At 40.4% G+C, this 14,343-nt stretch overlaps 1 long non-coding RNA gene across 3 annotated transcripts in view; it reads left to right on the top strand.

Annotated features, from left to right (window-relative positions):
- Nucleotides 1-14,343, top strand: part of LOC111856049 (uncharacterized) — a 21,239-nt gene extending 6,896 nt beyond the window's left edge. The window contains exons 2-6 of one of the 3 annotated variants that reach the window (XR_002841034.2): nucleotides 1,571-1,659; nucleotides 5,904-6,004; nucleotides 8,470-8,541; nucleotides 8,802-8,942; nucleotides 9,484-14,343. This is a non-coding gene — a long non-coding RNA (uncharacterized lncRNA). Of the gene's footprint in view, nucleotides 1-1,570; nucleotides 1,660-5,903; nucleotides 6,005-8,469; nucleotides 8,542-8,801; nucleotides 9,376-9,483 lie in introns of those variants that run through there. The other 2 variants (XR_002841032.1, XR_002841033.1) reach the window with 2 other exon arrangements.

Raw genomic sequence — 14,343 nt, 5'->3', positions numbered from 1 at the left:
ATAACATGGGTAATTTAACAGAAAGCTTTTCAAGAAAAGGGGAAAAATCAGCCTTGTCTCAGGCTTGATATCCTTGAAAATTTCATCTTGATTGCAATGGAGTGGTGAAGACCAGGGCCTGAATTTTCAGACAGAATTTATTTTCCAAATATTTCTTTCATTAGTGCTAAACAAATGCAAATGAGAAGCAGTATGATTGGGTTTAATTTCTGGGAGCTCAAAATAGCGTTGAAGTATCAAATAACATATTTGTTTCATAGTGAAAAATATCTTTCTGTTTTTAATACAGACTGTATAATAGGGATGTTAGACAGTTTTAGAGAGGAACTGGAAACAGTAAGAAAGTAGATGAATGAGATGTTTATCTGTATTATAACATAACACTGACTGACCGCGTCTTCAAAGAAGTTGTGAGAACATTTGGTATAAGAAAGGAGGACACTTTGAAGATACCCAGGACACTCTGAAGATAACCAGGACACTCTGAAGATACCTAGCACACCCTGAAGATAACCAGGACACTTTGAAGATACCCAGGACACTCTGAAGATAACCAGGACACTCTGAAGATACCCAGCACACCCTGAAGATAACCAGGACACTCTGAAGATAACCAGGACACTCTAGAGATACCCAGGACACTCTGAAGATACCCAGCACACCCTGAAGATACCCAGGACACTCTGAAGATACCCAGCACACCCTGAAGATACCCAGGACACCCTGAAGATACCCAGGACACCCTGAAGATACCCAGGACACCCTGAAGATACCAAGGACACCCTGAAGATACCCAGGACACACTGAAGATACCCAGGACACTCTGAAGATACCAAGGACATTTTTCTCCATTTAAACAGGCACATCGCTGGAGTGCCTTCTTATAACCTGCACTTTTCCTTGTATTTACTTTTTCTTAGCAAAAATGGGGTAATAATCATTTTAGCATTATTTTATTGTTCTGCTGGCATGTAACTGTTTTTCCATTGAATATAACTAAATGTAGTTAACCAATTTATTTATGGGTACTTAAATGAACAAAACTATACAAACAAGCCTTGAGACTTGAAACATCAGGTTTGATATAAGCGACATTGGGCAGAAAGAGACATTACTCTAAGGAAAAAAAAACATTATTCCAAGCCCAACAATAAATAATATGGCACAACTAAGAATAGAAAAGCTTTTAAACATAAAATGCATCCATCTGCACATAATGGTAACCATCAGGAAAGCAGAATGCAAATGTCATTTTATTAAATTAAACTTTTGCATCTATTGTAGTAATATTAAAAATGCATGCTAGTACTGCGGCTTTTGCTGAGATATTTGGGAATAACGGAACCAATAACAACAGAAACCCATTTAACTGGCTTCTTCAAACGCAAAATTGTGAAGGTCAGAGGTACGATCCCAAGTTCCTACAGTAAATACCAATATGTACAAAACATCTAGAGTCATTTGGACCTCACAGTCATTCTGGCTAAATGTGATACTGTATCTGTGAAATTAAAGAAGGTTCTGTTGTGTCATACAAAGACATTTCTCTTATGGATTTTTGCCTCATTAGGGTGACTCTCCATCAGAAGCCACATCTGCTCTCAATCATCAGGGATGAATGTCCCAGAATCGGCAAAACTAGAATCCATTTCGTTTTAGGTAAGTAATTCAACATCTAAGCCTGTGTTTCCGAATCCGGTCCTCAGGAACCCACAGTCGGTCCATGTTTTTGCTCCCTCCCACCTGCCTGCCAAGCAGTCCACATTATTGCTCCCTACCTGGTGCTGGGTGGGAGCAAAAACATGGACATTCTGTGTGTCCCTGAGGGCCGGACTGGGAAACACTGACATGAGCCACATGACACCACTGCTAGAAAGGCATAACATTTCAGTGCATAATATAATAATATAAATGTTTGTTGAAAAATGTATTTATCCAGATTAATTAGAGCTTTTAGATCTTTTGCTTTTAGTGCTTCAATGCTTTTGGGGAAACTCGGCCCTGTCTGCATCTCTGAATTCTTTCATTTTATCTAAGTTTTTTCTAAAAATTGATTGACCCATAGCTGTGCCACTGAAATATGACCTGACCCAGGGGTCTCCAACTCCGGTCCTGGAGAGCTACTATCCAGTAGGTTTTCTATCCTACTTGGCTTCTGATGAGCCACACCTGCTCCTGGTATTTACCTGAGAACAGTTGTGGCTCATCAGAAGCTGGGTAGGATAGAAAACCTACTGGACGGTAGCCTTCCAGGACCGGAGCTGGAGACCCCTTTAATTAACCAATTAAATGCTTCTGTCCTCTCATTATGGCAACAAACGCACTGTTTGATTATTGCATTCGCATGGTTTTCTTGTTCTGTTTATGGAATAATCTGTCTGCACTTGTTTGGGATTGAAACACACTCTGTATATTTAATCCTAGAGTAAAAATCTCTTATAGCTGCAGGGGTAGAGAGGATGTGTCCAGACCACAAAACTTTATGCCATCCAAGAAGCCTCAGCTATTACCCCAAGATTACGAGCAATTGCCTCATTTGCTGCTTCGTGCCACCATTCCAAGTTGGACAGTCTCACGTAAACATCTTGTGTGTGTATATGCATCACATCTGTGACACATGCATAAATCTGTGTCAACGAAGTATCTCTCTGCTAGCTATTCTGCTGTGATCTGCTGTGACGGTCATGTCATAAGGCGCGTTGGGATAATCTCATGCCCTTTTATGGCGACTGACCGCCATCTCTGTGTCCACGGACATTTCGATTAATGAAAATCCAGCTGGACCTGCTTATAATAATTGAGTTGGCAGGGTTTATAAATGTGGTCAGCTGGGCGGAAGTAATGAGGATAGAATCTGGCCAGATGGTGTTTCCGAGTCGAAATGCAACCTTGTAGATAAGCATTGATCAGGGCAAACGTTTGACTGAAGGGGTTCCCAAACCAAGTAAATGTTGCATAGATAAAATTATTAAAGGGGTAAAAAAATTCATGGGATATTATGAACTTGCATTTACAATCAAGATGGGAGTAGATTTATTTGTCTATGAGACAGTGGTTCACAGAGAGATGACAGATAGTAGTAGATCATTTGTGTACTTTGACTTTGCTTTTGTTTACTTTTGCATTGTGCATCATTATATAAGAATTTAAGCAGAACAGCAATTCTGAAATCCACGCCGAAGAAGCCATGTGCTTAAACTTATCATCAGGGCCATTTTCCTATCTTTTCACATCTCTGTGAATATGCCCGTGACCATTTTCCACAAGTAGCACTGGAAGTAATTTCATGACGGCACTCAACCTTGAGAATGCATGAAGAATTCATGTTTGTATTATAGACAAATGTAGATTTTTTATATATATATATTATTTTAGTACCTCCAAGCAGATAATTCACTGATTGTGGGGTGAAGAAGTAAGACCTGAATCCGGAGATGTATTGGTAACAAGCTGTATGTAGAATCTCTTAGTGAAAGATCTTCACCTTTGATTTTCTGTGTCCTTCATTGTTTGTGCATCTGACCTTTAAGAGTTCTGATCTGTACCTTTAAGAGTTCTGCTCTCACAGCACTTTACTATTAAGTGCAATGAGAGTCGATCTTCATCTTAGGGGCTGAGTTCTGACAAAGCCTGTTGAAATGCGCCGGATCTCCTGTGCTGCTTCGCCAAGGGCCCTCCTGCTGACAGCTTTCTTTCCTTTTAATGGGCAGGGCTGAGGATGTGTGAAAGCGTTCAGTTTGCAGCTGCACATCACCCACATCCCCTGTCAAATCATCGGTTTTTACAACATAGTGGTCATGAAGAAACTGGGAATTTCTCATGTTATTTAGACAGGATTTCTGAACAAACAAGGACCTTGGACTTAATGTCAACAACGAAGTGATAAAACCTTTCTAAGGTGAAAAAATATTAAAATCTTAGTACAATAATATGCCTAATTAAAATCTCTTTAATGGTTCTTACACAATGAAGTCTTTACTTCCTACATTATAGTTACTAAAAATCCTAGATAACGAGTATTTTGGAGAGAGAGAGAGAAAGTGAGCCGTTTAATTCAAAAAGGATCCGGAATAGTCTTCAGGAAGGAACGTTCTTTTAAATAAATACTGGAAAATACCCAACAGGGATGCACAATGAACTGGTGGCACTGTCTCGACGTGGGTATCTGAGCTCAGACATGCTATATCATTAATACCGACTGACTCATGGTGTGTTATATGTGCTCTGGGCTACTCTGAGTAATTTAATGCATGATTCATGACCATATGTTTCAAATGCTACAACTGAGGTCATATTCAGCAGCAGTCAGGCATATTAACTGTTCATATAAGGTTTGTTTTATGTAATATTGTGATTTGGTTCTTTATTTACCAAAAAAAGCCGCAGTACTATGAGTTGGCAGGAGTTACATCAGTGGCACTGGGCTTGGTTTAGTTAATGAGTTCCTCCTGACTCTGCCAGCACTGATTATCCTCATCACAGTTTAAAGGCGTCAGCTGGATGGGTTTTGCCCCCCCCCCCCACGTCTCAGGGAGTCTGTGTACCCCTGGTGAGTGCTGTTGATGGCCCAAGCCCCCATTTTTCCTCCGTTGCAGCGTTTTCCCTTTCTTTTGGCACCCCTTGTGATCCCCATAGAGGGCCCTGTCCACACTTCTGCCGCTCTCTCTAATAAAGCCCCTTTGTTTGTGTGAACCTTTCTGTCCCGTGTCTCTATCCTCCCCTTGTGGCAGAACTCCACCCCGCAGCTTGCCACATCAGGAAACGACCACTTAGAACGTGCGAGGAATGTTCCACTAGTATTGTTAGATAACTTGGAGAGAGTCGAGTAAAGCCTTGCTGAAATTCCGAGCCCGTCTAATAACTGAATTGCATTGTTAGATGTGCAGGTTTTTAATGCTTTTTGAATGTTATGCTCATATGACTTATCATCAAAGCCATAAAACAATGTCCTCCTAAGTTATTGATCTTTCAGCTATTGTTAAAATAAAAGTATCTTTGGCTTAAAAATGTATCGACACACGTGTCAGTGCTTAGGCTCATTTTGGGTGATGTTCCCAATTGACTGCCGAGTTACGTAATTACAGGTCAAGACTAAAAGGAGGTGTGACGGAGCAGTAGATCTTATCTGTCTTAATGGTGAAACTGCGTGTGAAGGTTCTACTATTCTAGTGCCTTAGTCTATTGTTTGAATTTCACGTGCTTTTTCATGCGATTGAACTCCCCTTGTGGACACAGAAACCAAAGCCATAATGCCCTGATCTCCAGTGAAACTCTCCTCACGTCCTATACTTAAGCACTGGTCGATTTCACTCTTTGCATAGGAGAAATGCTGCATATGACTTTAAATTGACAACTTATCAGAATCCCTTTTTGCTTTTCCATTCAGGTCCAGAGAGTAAAAATCCAGACCAAGGTTTTGTTTCAACCGACCAGTTGAGTATACGCAGTCTCAGTCACAGAGTACTGAACTGGTTGGTTGAAACAAAATCTTGGTGTGAACTTTCACTCCCTGGACCTGAGCTACCCACCTTGGTTTGTATTTTTGTTAGGTTTTATGGGAGTATTCTCTTGATTCAGCCAGTTCTAACCCCCCCCCCAATTCTGTTCAAGTTCCTTATCAGATATTATGCGATCTCTGAGAAATCAATTATGTGTTATATATGGCTATATTTCTTTTAACAAAGACGATAGGGACAAAGCAGTAGGCCATGCTGAGATTTTTTTCTGCCCCCAGTCTGTTGAGATTGGCCCAAGGCAGGGGCTGGTTCCCATAACCCAGAACACGTGGCAATACTTTCCCTCCTCGCGTCCTGCATCCACGCCGACTCCCCTTCGAGTTTATGTGCTCAGTTCACAGTCTTTGTTTGTTTCTACTTCCATTTCCCCTTTTATTTATTTGGCAGCTTCGTCTGGCCCAGGTGACCCGCTGGTAACGAGCATGCAGATGAAATACCAAATACGAGGAGAAATGAGGCCATAAACACACAAACAGACACCAGACATAGTAAGTTCAGTTATTTAGACAGTATTTTTTTTTTTCCAGGAGTATTCAAGGATAACCCACCCGCCAACAAGGTTACTTTTATGTGGTACCATGTTAATATAGAAATATCCTAGTAAAATTACTTAAGAAAGTATTTAGGTAGATAGATAAACACATAAATAAATGTTATTAATCCTCAAAATAAAATTAAGGTATCAAACCCAAAGCAATATGTTTACTATTGTGCTGCCTTAAGCAATTGGGCTCCACTACAGTTTGTAGGGGGGGGTCTTATAAGGGAGGTTTTGAGTCTTTTGAAATTTCCTATGCATGAGTTTCACTGAAGGAGACAGCTTCCTTTGAAAGAGACGGAGATTATCTCTGAACTACGTGTGTCTGTCTTTGTGCTTAGCTGAGGAAGAGTTGAAGGCAATTCAGGCTCTTCTTTGGGATGCTGTAGTTCAGCCAAGGACATAAACAAGGAGGCTGAGTGGATTTGGTTGCAATCAGACATCAAATTAATGGCTAATGAGTTCCAGATCTACCGAATACCTCTGTGACCACACCCCTCTTCCTGAAATGCATTTTTTTAATTTCTCTTCTCTTTCTTTAACGTAAATTTTCTTTCCTAAAACTATTGCCTGGAATGTGTTGATAGAGATCCCAAGGCAACACATGTGAGGATTTTGTGGGCCCCGAGACGTCTAATGGTTTAAAAAGAAGAATGTGAGGAGGGGAATCGAAGCAAGCAGGATCTTGCCGGGGAGACGGAGCCAGTGAAGTGGGAGGGGTCTCTCTCTCTCCACAGAAGCTGCGATTTTTTTTCCGTTTCTTTGTTGCTCCTGGGTGTTCCCCTTTACTCCGTCCTTCACCCTCGGATACCGCAGACATGGAGGCTTGAGGTCAGGAGCATCCCTCAGACTGCCTCAGCAGTGTCGTGCACATACTGATTATACAGTAGCGGCACATGGCAAACTACAGCAACTACGTGTTAGCTGGAACCTTGATATCATGCTTTATGAATTGTATAGAAAATAATATATCTGACTGCTGAGGGAGATGGGACAGAAAAAACATGCGGGTACAAACTAAAAAAAAAAGACATTCAATTTGAATATGGGAATATGAAAAGCAACATTCCATAGTCTCTCGAGTATCTTATATGCTCAAAAAGGCAAATAGAGATTCAGTCATTTGTGAATATTATTGTACCAATAAGTGCAATTAGAAATGCACTGCTAACTGTAAAGATAAATTCCTGGATTAGATCACTAGTCATAGCCGTGAACGTGAGGTACAAATAACTGGCCAGGGGAGAAAAGTTAATCTGAAAATGGGGCATCCCCAGTCAGCCAATGAGGTGCCTGCTTTTTCTCAGTTACTCCCCCTCCGAAATACTCTTCTCTGTCTTGAATTACGATTTCGGGCTTGTGGGCAGATTGGAGGAGGGAAAAGCAGAGTAAAAAGAACAATAAACAAAGGCAACAGCTAGACAGGTTAAGGAATAATGTCAGCGCTAGTTAACTATATCCAGCAGGAAGTTAATACTAATACTTGGAGTATAGTCACTTCCTGTATTTCTAGTACTAATTGTCTGGGTCACAGATTCGCAATAAAAATATTTTTCATGACATCATATGCAGTTTCAAACACAAATTATTTTTTTTCCCCAGATTTTTCTGCATTTTTTTCTGATCAATTCCAAACCCTAATGAATATTTTTCTGATCAATTCCAAACCGTAAGGAATAATAGTTCTTAGGTACAAAAGAAAAAATAGCAACAAATTAAGTAAAGACACAGATGTGGTTGTGCTAATAAGTTGTTGCTATTTATTGTACGATCAAAGTCAATCACTTTGGCGCAACAGCATGAAGATATTAGGTCTGCTACTGATGCGGGTTTAACTCGGGTCTGGTCGGCTGCCACGTGCGTTTTTCTGTCTGCCGGAGTGTTTATTCACTCAGCTTAACACATCATTATAGAAAGTAAATCAGTTTAGTGTTTTCTCAGTTTAGAAAAGAAACCTGGAACCCTGCTTTGAAAGTAACCTGTACGTTCCAGATAATTATCAAATACTAGAATAGCACTGGATTTATAGCAGTATACTTAAGGTATTTGGCTGGCTGAACTACCAGATCTATTCCAGCAGTCATTAATAATCTAAAAGTGACGGCTGAGATTTTAAGTGGCTTGTCTTGATTTATGTGATTTTCCTTAACGTCCCTTATTATCCAGATTGATGCCTGTCATTCGCAAATTATCTTGGCAATGCAACTAATTTTTATGAAATTATTTGAATTTATGAACACAGGGCAAAATGTATTCTATGGTACATGGTATCCGCTTGGATAAACTTCTGTGCCATTCAATATCAACAATGCAGGCATCTATATACACCGAAATCCTTTGTTTTGTTGTCAAGGAATGTGCCGTAGACTCCTGCTCAGAAGTCCGTCCTTAATACTCTGAATTGTCGTCACACAGAAGTGCTTTTGCCGCACAACAGTGCAGAAGTAGGAGTGTCTTCAGCTGCCTAGAGAGAGTGAAGGGATCACGGTACAAATGCCTGACTTCTCAGTTTAAAAGCCACAATTCCCTACTGCCTCCCCCCTTCCTGGCCATCAAAATGAGTTTACAATCTGCAACCCCCAGCCACACCCCCCCTGCTCCTCCCCCCTCCTCCCCTACCTCATCTCAAGAGATCCCCTATAATTTAATGTATTTTTTTTTTTTTAAGATCTGGACCTATTTATCGCTTCTCTGCAGTGTTTCACTCTACTTCTATATACTGTTATATGTGTATGTTTATTCTTCAGTGGCATTTCCTCTCCGGGGTCACCCTTCATTCCCGTGAGACTGGAACATTCCGGGGCCGTCTGGACCGGCCTGCCGAGGCACCTTCCTGCCAAGGGATTCTGCCGTCACCCCACCACTGGCTCCTGACGGACATGGATGCAGTAGGTCCCAGGGACACATACAGTAACCGTGAAAAAAGGCGTCTCCTGATTGGCAGGGCTGTCCTTGCTGAAAAGTCACATGGGCTGTGCTCGTTTTGTGACTTCATACCTGCAGTTTAAAGTTCACCAACTGCTGGAATCAAGCAGCTAAAGTGGGAACTTAAAATTTTGCAGAAAATTATAGCACATTTATTCTGTTTAACCCCATTTATTTTGAACACTTATGTAATGATTTCCAGGGCTGGCAATTTTTATGCTGTTATGAGCTGAAAAGCAAATGGATGGGAGACACAGACAAAATAATAATAAGACAGACAAAACTGAGTTAATAGTAAGGAAAATGACTGTTTGGACTTCCTTTAAAAGAACTATTATGTAATCGTACACAATACTTTCAGCTTTTCTCTGAGTAAAAAATTAATTGTCCCCTTTATTTTGATGCCACTGACTTTTCATGTAATTCTGGAGTGAAAATGGGTTTTATTAAGCTTTTTTACTGTTCATAATACTTCAAAAGTTGTTTTAATACTTTCTTTTTCAGAATGTAAGACTCCTGGGAACTTTCTGGAATTTTGTATGGCTGTGACAGTCAATAGTGACTTCAGACATACTGCGAGAACATCATTTGTAAATTAAAAGTATCAAAAACATGCAAACTGTTTTAATCCTGAAAGAGTTTTCTCTTCGCAGCTGCGCGGCTGTGCTGAGATGCCCTTGCAGGGTACAAAAAAAACGTTTTTTCCAATACGAATTATTCATCTTTTTTGGTACAGTGGTGAAATCTCTTTGCAAAGAATAATCTTTCATCAAATGTGCTGCCAGCGTTCCGTCCTGCTGCTGTTGAACTGAGGACTGACCCACACTGTTGTGTCCTTTGCGTGTGTTTGTTTGAAGCATTCCTCCCCTCTGGGGGGCCAGAAAGACAATAGTGTACAGCGGGGGTGAAAAAAAATACCCTTTATCTCAGGGGATGGAAGAGGAGCCGCTGGTTTGTGTGTCTCTCTGCTGGTGCGTCTGTGTCTGTTGGAATGATCCACCCAGGTTTCACGGGGCTGGTGCTGCAAGATGAGAGCGGAGCCCTGATACTGTAGGTTTGCAGATCCATGGCACATCTGCAAGTTTGGACACCCATCCGAAACCTGGACCGTATCTCCCCTACAATGAACTTTTGAGGAACATACTATAATATCATGCTAATAATTATAATAATCATCATCGATCCATCCATTCATCCATGCATCCATCCAAGTATCCATCCATGCATCCATCCTTCCATCCATACCCACTTGTTTTATGCACTGCTGCTATTGTACAATTGTACGGCTTGTGCTTGGGTAGTATGATAAAGCAGAATAGGTAACAATAGAACACATATTCCAAACTTCACATACACAGCTCTGGTTGTGCAGTAATTCTTCTATAGGACCGAAACTTTTTGTTCAACGAGAAATGTGATGGAAACTTGTTTATGCAACGGTAGTGGAACATTCAAGGAACACTTTATTTGTAGCATAAGCATTTAAATCTCTGGAAATGTGTTTATAAAATGTGCTCTGTTGTGCTGAAGTCTTCAGAGGGCTGCTCTCCAGAGTGCAGGGTTTGTTTCCCTCATAGCTGGGATTTTGTTTCATATCATAATGTTTAAATGAGGTTGCTTTTTTCTGTGAGCAAGGCCTCCGGAATGGTTGGTAGTTTTCTTGCTCTGCGCAACGAGAGTTTCGAGTTTGATTAGGGCCCCAATAACTGTCTGTGTAAGGCTGCTTCTGCCCCTTGTGTTTGATATTTGCTGCATGTCAAGGGTCGATTCTGATGAATTGCTGTTTGTTGCTGTGCGATGGATTTGTCTGCTGGTTCTGTTCAATGCTGCCTACCTTAAAAACTGTTTGTTAAAACTGGGCAGATCAGCTAGTTACGCGTTGCACAAATCAGTGATTTTGGTTTTCCATGTTGCATGATCCTTGGGCATATTTTGATCCATTTTGGTCTTTCTGATTATGGGAACAATGTCATCTCTGCAGTGAGAAGCAGATCACTATTTATTCATGGAAAAAAATCCATTACTGTGCTTTCATTACTGAGGTGTAGAATGCTAAAAAAACAAAATATTTCTTTATTTCTCATTCTCCTGACAATCTGACAATTTTTGTCCTCTTCTTGGACTTAATCACTCTAAAGATTATTATGTTTTAGGTATTTTATTTGCTCCTATGTAGTAATATGAATCATAATTTCTGCGTGGCTAAATCTGTGTGAATGGATGGCCAGTGTTGACATCATTCTTTTGCCAGCTCTGCTCATTAAAAGTGTTTCCCTTGCAAGCTGACAATGCAACTCTGTCAGTGTAGCTCTAGTGTAGTGTTGAAACTCAGAGTAGCAGATCCCGTGACTTTCCAGCCTAGGTGCCATGCAGGCAGCTGAGGGGCAACACTGCTGATTTAACATGAAATTTATTTGTGAGTCAGGCATTTGTTTGTCTTTGATGGTATTTTACGGGGAAATCCCCTGGGGGTTCCCAACAGGTAGCTGATAGGCTCCTGTGCAGACTCTGCACTTTAAGCCTCCTCTCCCCTAAGCCTGACTGACCATAAACTGAAAACAGGCTTCCTTGCTGGTTGATCCTTTTACCACCCTGTGTTGCCTATTACCTAGAAAGGCTTAAATGGGGGCATTTATGAAAACATGTGACCATGCAAACTGTGTTCTGGACTTGTTTGATCTCTCATTGTATTATTTCGAGCCCACAAGTTTAAATGATCTAAATTACCTATGTGTAAATGACCTCCCGGATCCATTACGGCACAGACTGCCTCTCCGCCATTTTCATTTTATGGTCTATGCAATGTGACATGTGATTTAATCATGCAATGAACAAATGCATTGTATAAGACCTTTGTTGACATTTTATCAAAGCTTTGTCATCTTTGGGAGATGTGTTTTTCCATAAGTGCAGACATATTAAGTAAAAGTTGAATTATTTTTTCAGTGGCTACACCATAAAGTTTATTTGCAGTGATAATGAACATGTCCATAACTGCATGGACTTTTAATATATGTTTAAATTAAATGCTTTATATAAGTCAGGTTTTATGTCTATGTACAATTTGTCTATATTTTATTTATAGGTTAACAATACATTTATAGGGTTCCTCCAGGTATTCCAGTTTCAGTCATAGCTCACAGACATGCAGTGCAGTTAGGTGAACTGGTGTATGTAAGTATTTTGTGCAGTGGGATCTCAGAGGAGGGTGCATGTTGATGTGACAGATTATGGTTCTGCAGTTTAAGTTTCATCATCCAATCTGGGTTACGTTTACCACCAACTGTCTTTCCGTGACGGCACTCGGCTGTGGGCCGGTGTGTGACACTGAAAGCAGAGGAACCGCACTTTTTAGGTCTTCTGCAGAAAGTCGGGTAGAAATATTACATTTTGTCTTCTTATCAGTTGATTACAGATTATTGTTCAAATGTTCGCCATTCCCAAACCACCCAAGGCAACCCTTCCACTGGTCGCAGTGCATCTCAAGTTACTTTGGCTACTAGATGATAAGGGCTGTTTGTCTGTGACTTGTCTCCTCATGCTAAAGATAATAATTTTGCAGTGAGCAGGGTCTTCATTAAGTGGTCATTTATTTAGTGTCTGGCATATTACTCTCAAAAGAGCAGTTTGCAATTATATGACTCTGGTGGCACAGACAACATGTTCATTGCTGTTTTCTGCAGCCTTGTGGGGGGGGGGGGGTAGTGTTTTAAAGCTAGACTTTAGTGGATCCCTAGGAAACACCATCTCTTTGCTCGTTTATACCAACCCCATGCTGCGTTTTGGCTTCTCATCAAAGAAGACCAAGACCCAGGATTATAAAGCTAAAATGTCCAATACACCTACTGCAGTTGCTCCTTGATCTTCCCATTTATGAAACTTCCGCAGAAGAAAAGAGCATGCATAGTGGAAATGATGAGGGGCCTTATTTGACATGAACCCAAACTCATTAGTGCTTGTGTAAATAACCCCCCCACCCCTTCCCCGTTAAAACAAACAGGTCTTTGAAGTAGCAGAGCATGTGAAAGTGAAGTATATTTTAAATTATGTCATTTGAATGTTAAAATGACAGTTTTAGAACCCAGAACTTAAAGTTTATTAAGTAGAATATTCTGTCATTAACACTGCTGGATTCCAGTTTCAATTCTGGAAGATCCAGCTACAATCAGATTATAGTACCAACGTATGGTAACAAAACTGGTTAAAACTGTAGTTTGCTGCTTGTTGTGGTTTAATTAAATTCACCAACTTCATTTCATTTGTCTGTAAAGTACAATGTCATCTTCTTTGATATCTTGTAACTAAGAGCAAAATCTAAATGTTTCAAGGAAATGGTTAGAATGACCATGGATGACTTGTCTAAGGCTGACCCGGGTAGCCAAGGTCGAGTCGGTGGTCACTCACATGCAGATGCACTGCGGGACAAAATACAGTTCATAAGTTGGCTTGAACTGCACTTCTGCCGTTTGCTTAGGAAGACGGAAGGTAAGACAGAATTGTGGAAGAAAGTCAAAGAATCCTGAAGAATCCCCCATGAAAAACAGAATGAATATCTGAACTCCTTTACTTTAGTGTGAGACACTATTCTATGTCAGATGTTTCCCATTATGAAAAAGTCTTGGATTTCTCTCCGTATTTCCACTCTCAAGCTGATTTTTCGAGGCAGACATTCCCAGACTTTCAGAATATGAGGAACTCAAAGACCTTGTTGGTACTGTCATATATGAAGCTGTATATGACTGTCCGCTGCTGTCTTCTCTCATATACGTTCATTTGGTGCATTGAAGACCTCAGGTTGGCTGGCCTGCTTCTGACATCACCCCATTCTTGTGTGCTGCTCTTCACCAGGCCTGTTTTGATGGTTTGGAAAAAATGTCCATCTGCGTTTGTCATTTAACTTCAGCTCTCTTTGTAGAATACAGAAAATGAACCCAACACAAGGAGACTGAAAAAAATGAAATCTTTTACTATTCAGTTATGTCTATAGCGGTATCTTTACCAGTGAGACTGAATTAACTAAATCAATATTTAAAAATGTATAAAAGATGTTTACATTTTAATTATGACTATATGACTAATTATAGAAAACAGTTCTGCCTGTGACAATAGAGACATGTGAGTTTTATCATGTTTCAAACAGACATAACCAAGCAAATGAACAATATACATCTAAACACTTAGCCACTAGCTAGCTAAATGACTAATTTTTTAACATGAATTTATTAATGAATTGCTGTGAACAGTCTAACTAATCATTTGCTGTGACGCTAGTGTGAAAGTGTCCCCTTGGATTCTTCTGTGGGTCCTACAGAGTGTCCCCTTGGATGCTTCTGTTGGTCCTACAGAGTGTCCCCTTGGATTCTT

Source organism: Paramormyrops kingsleyae, chromosome 22 (assembly GCF_048594095.1).
Source record: "Paramormyrops kingsleyae isolate MSU_618 chromosome 22, PKINGS_0.4, whole genome shotgun sequence".
Lineage (NCBI taxonomy): Eukaryota > Metazoa > Chordata > Actinopteri > Osteoglossiformes > Mormyridae > Paramormyrops > Paramormyrops kingsleyae.
The sequence above is the reverse complement of the archived record's forward strand: the minus strand, read 5'-3'. Positions and strand labels throughout refer to the sequence as shown.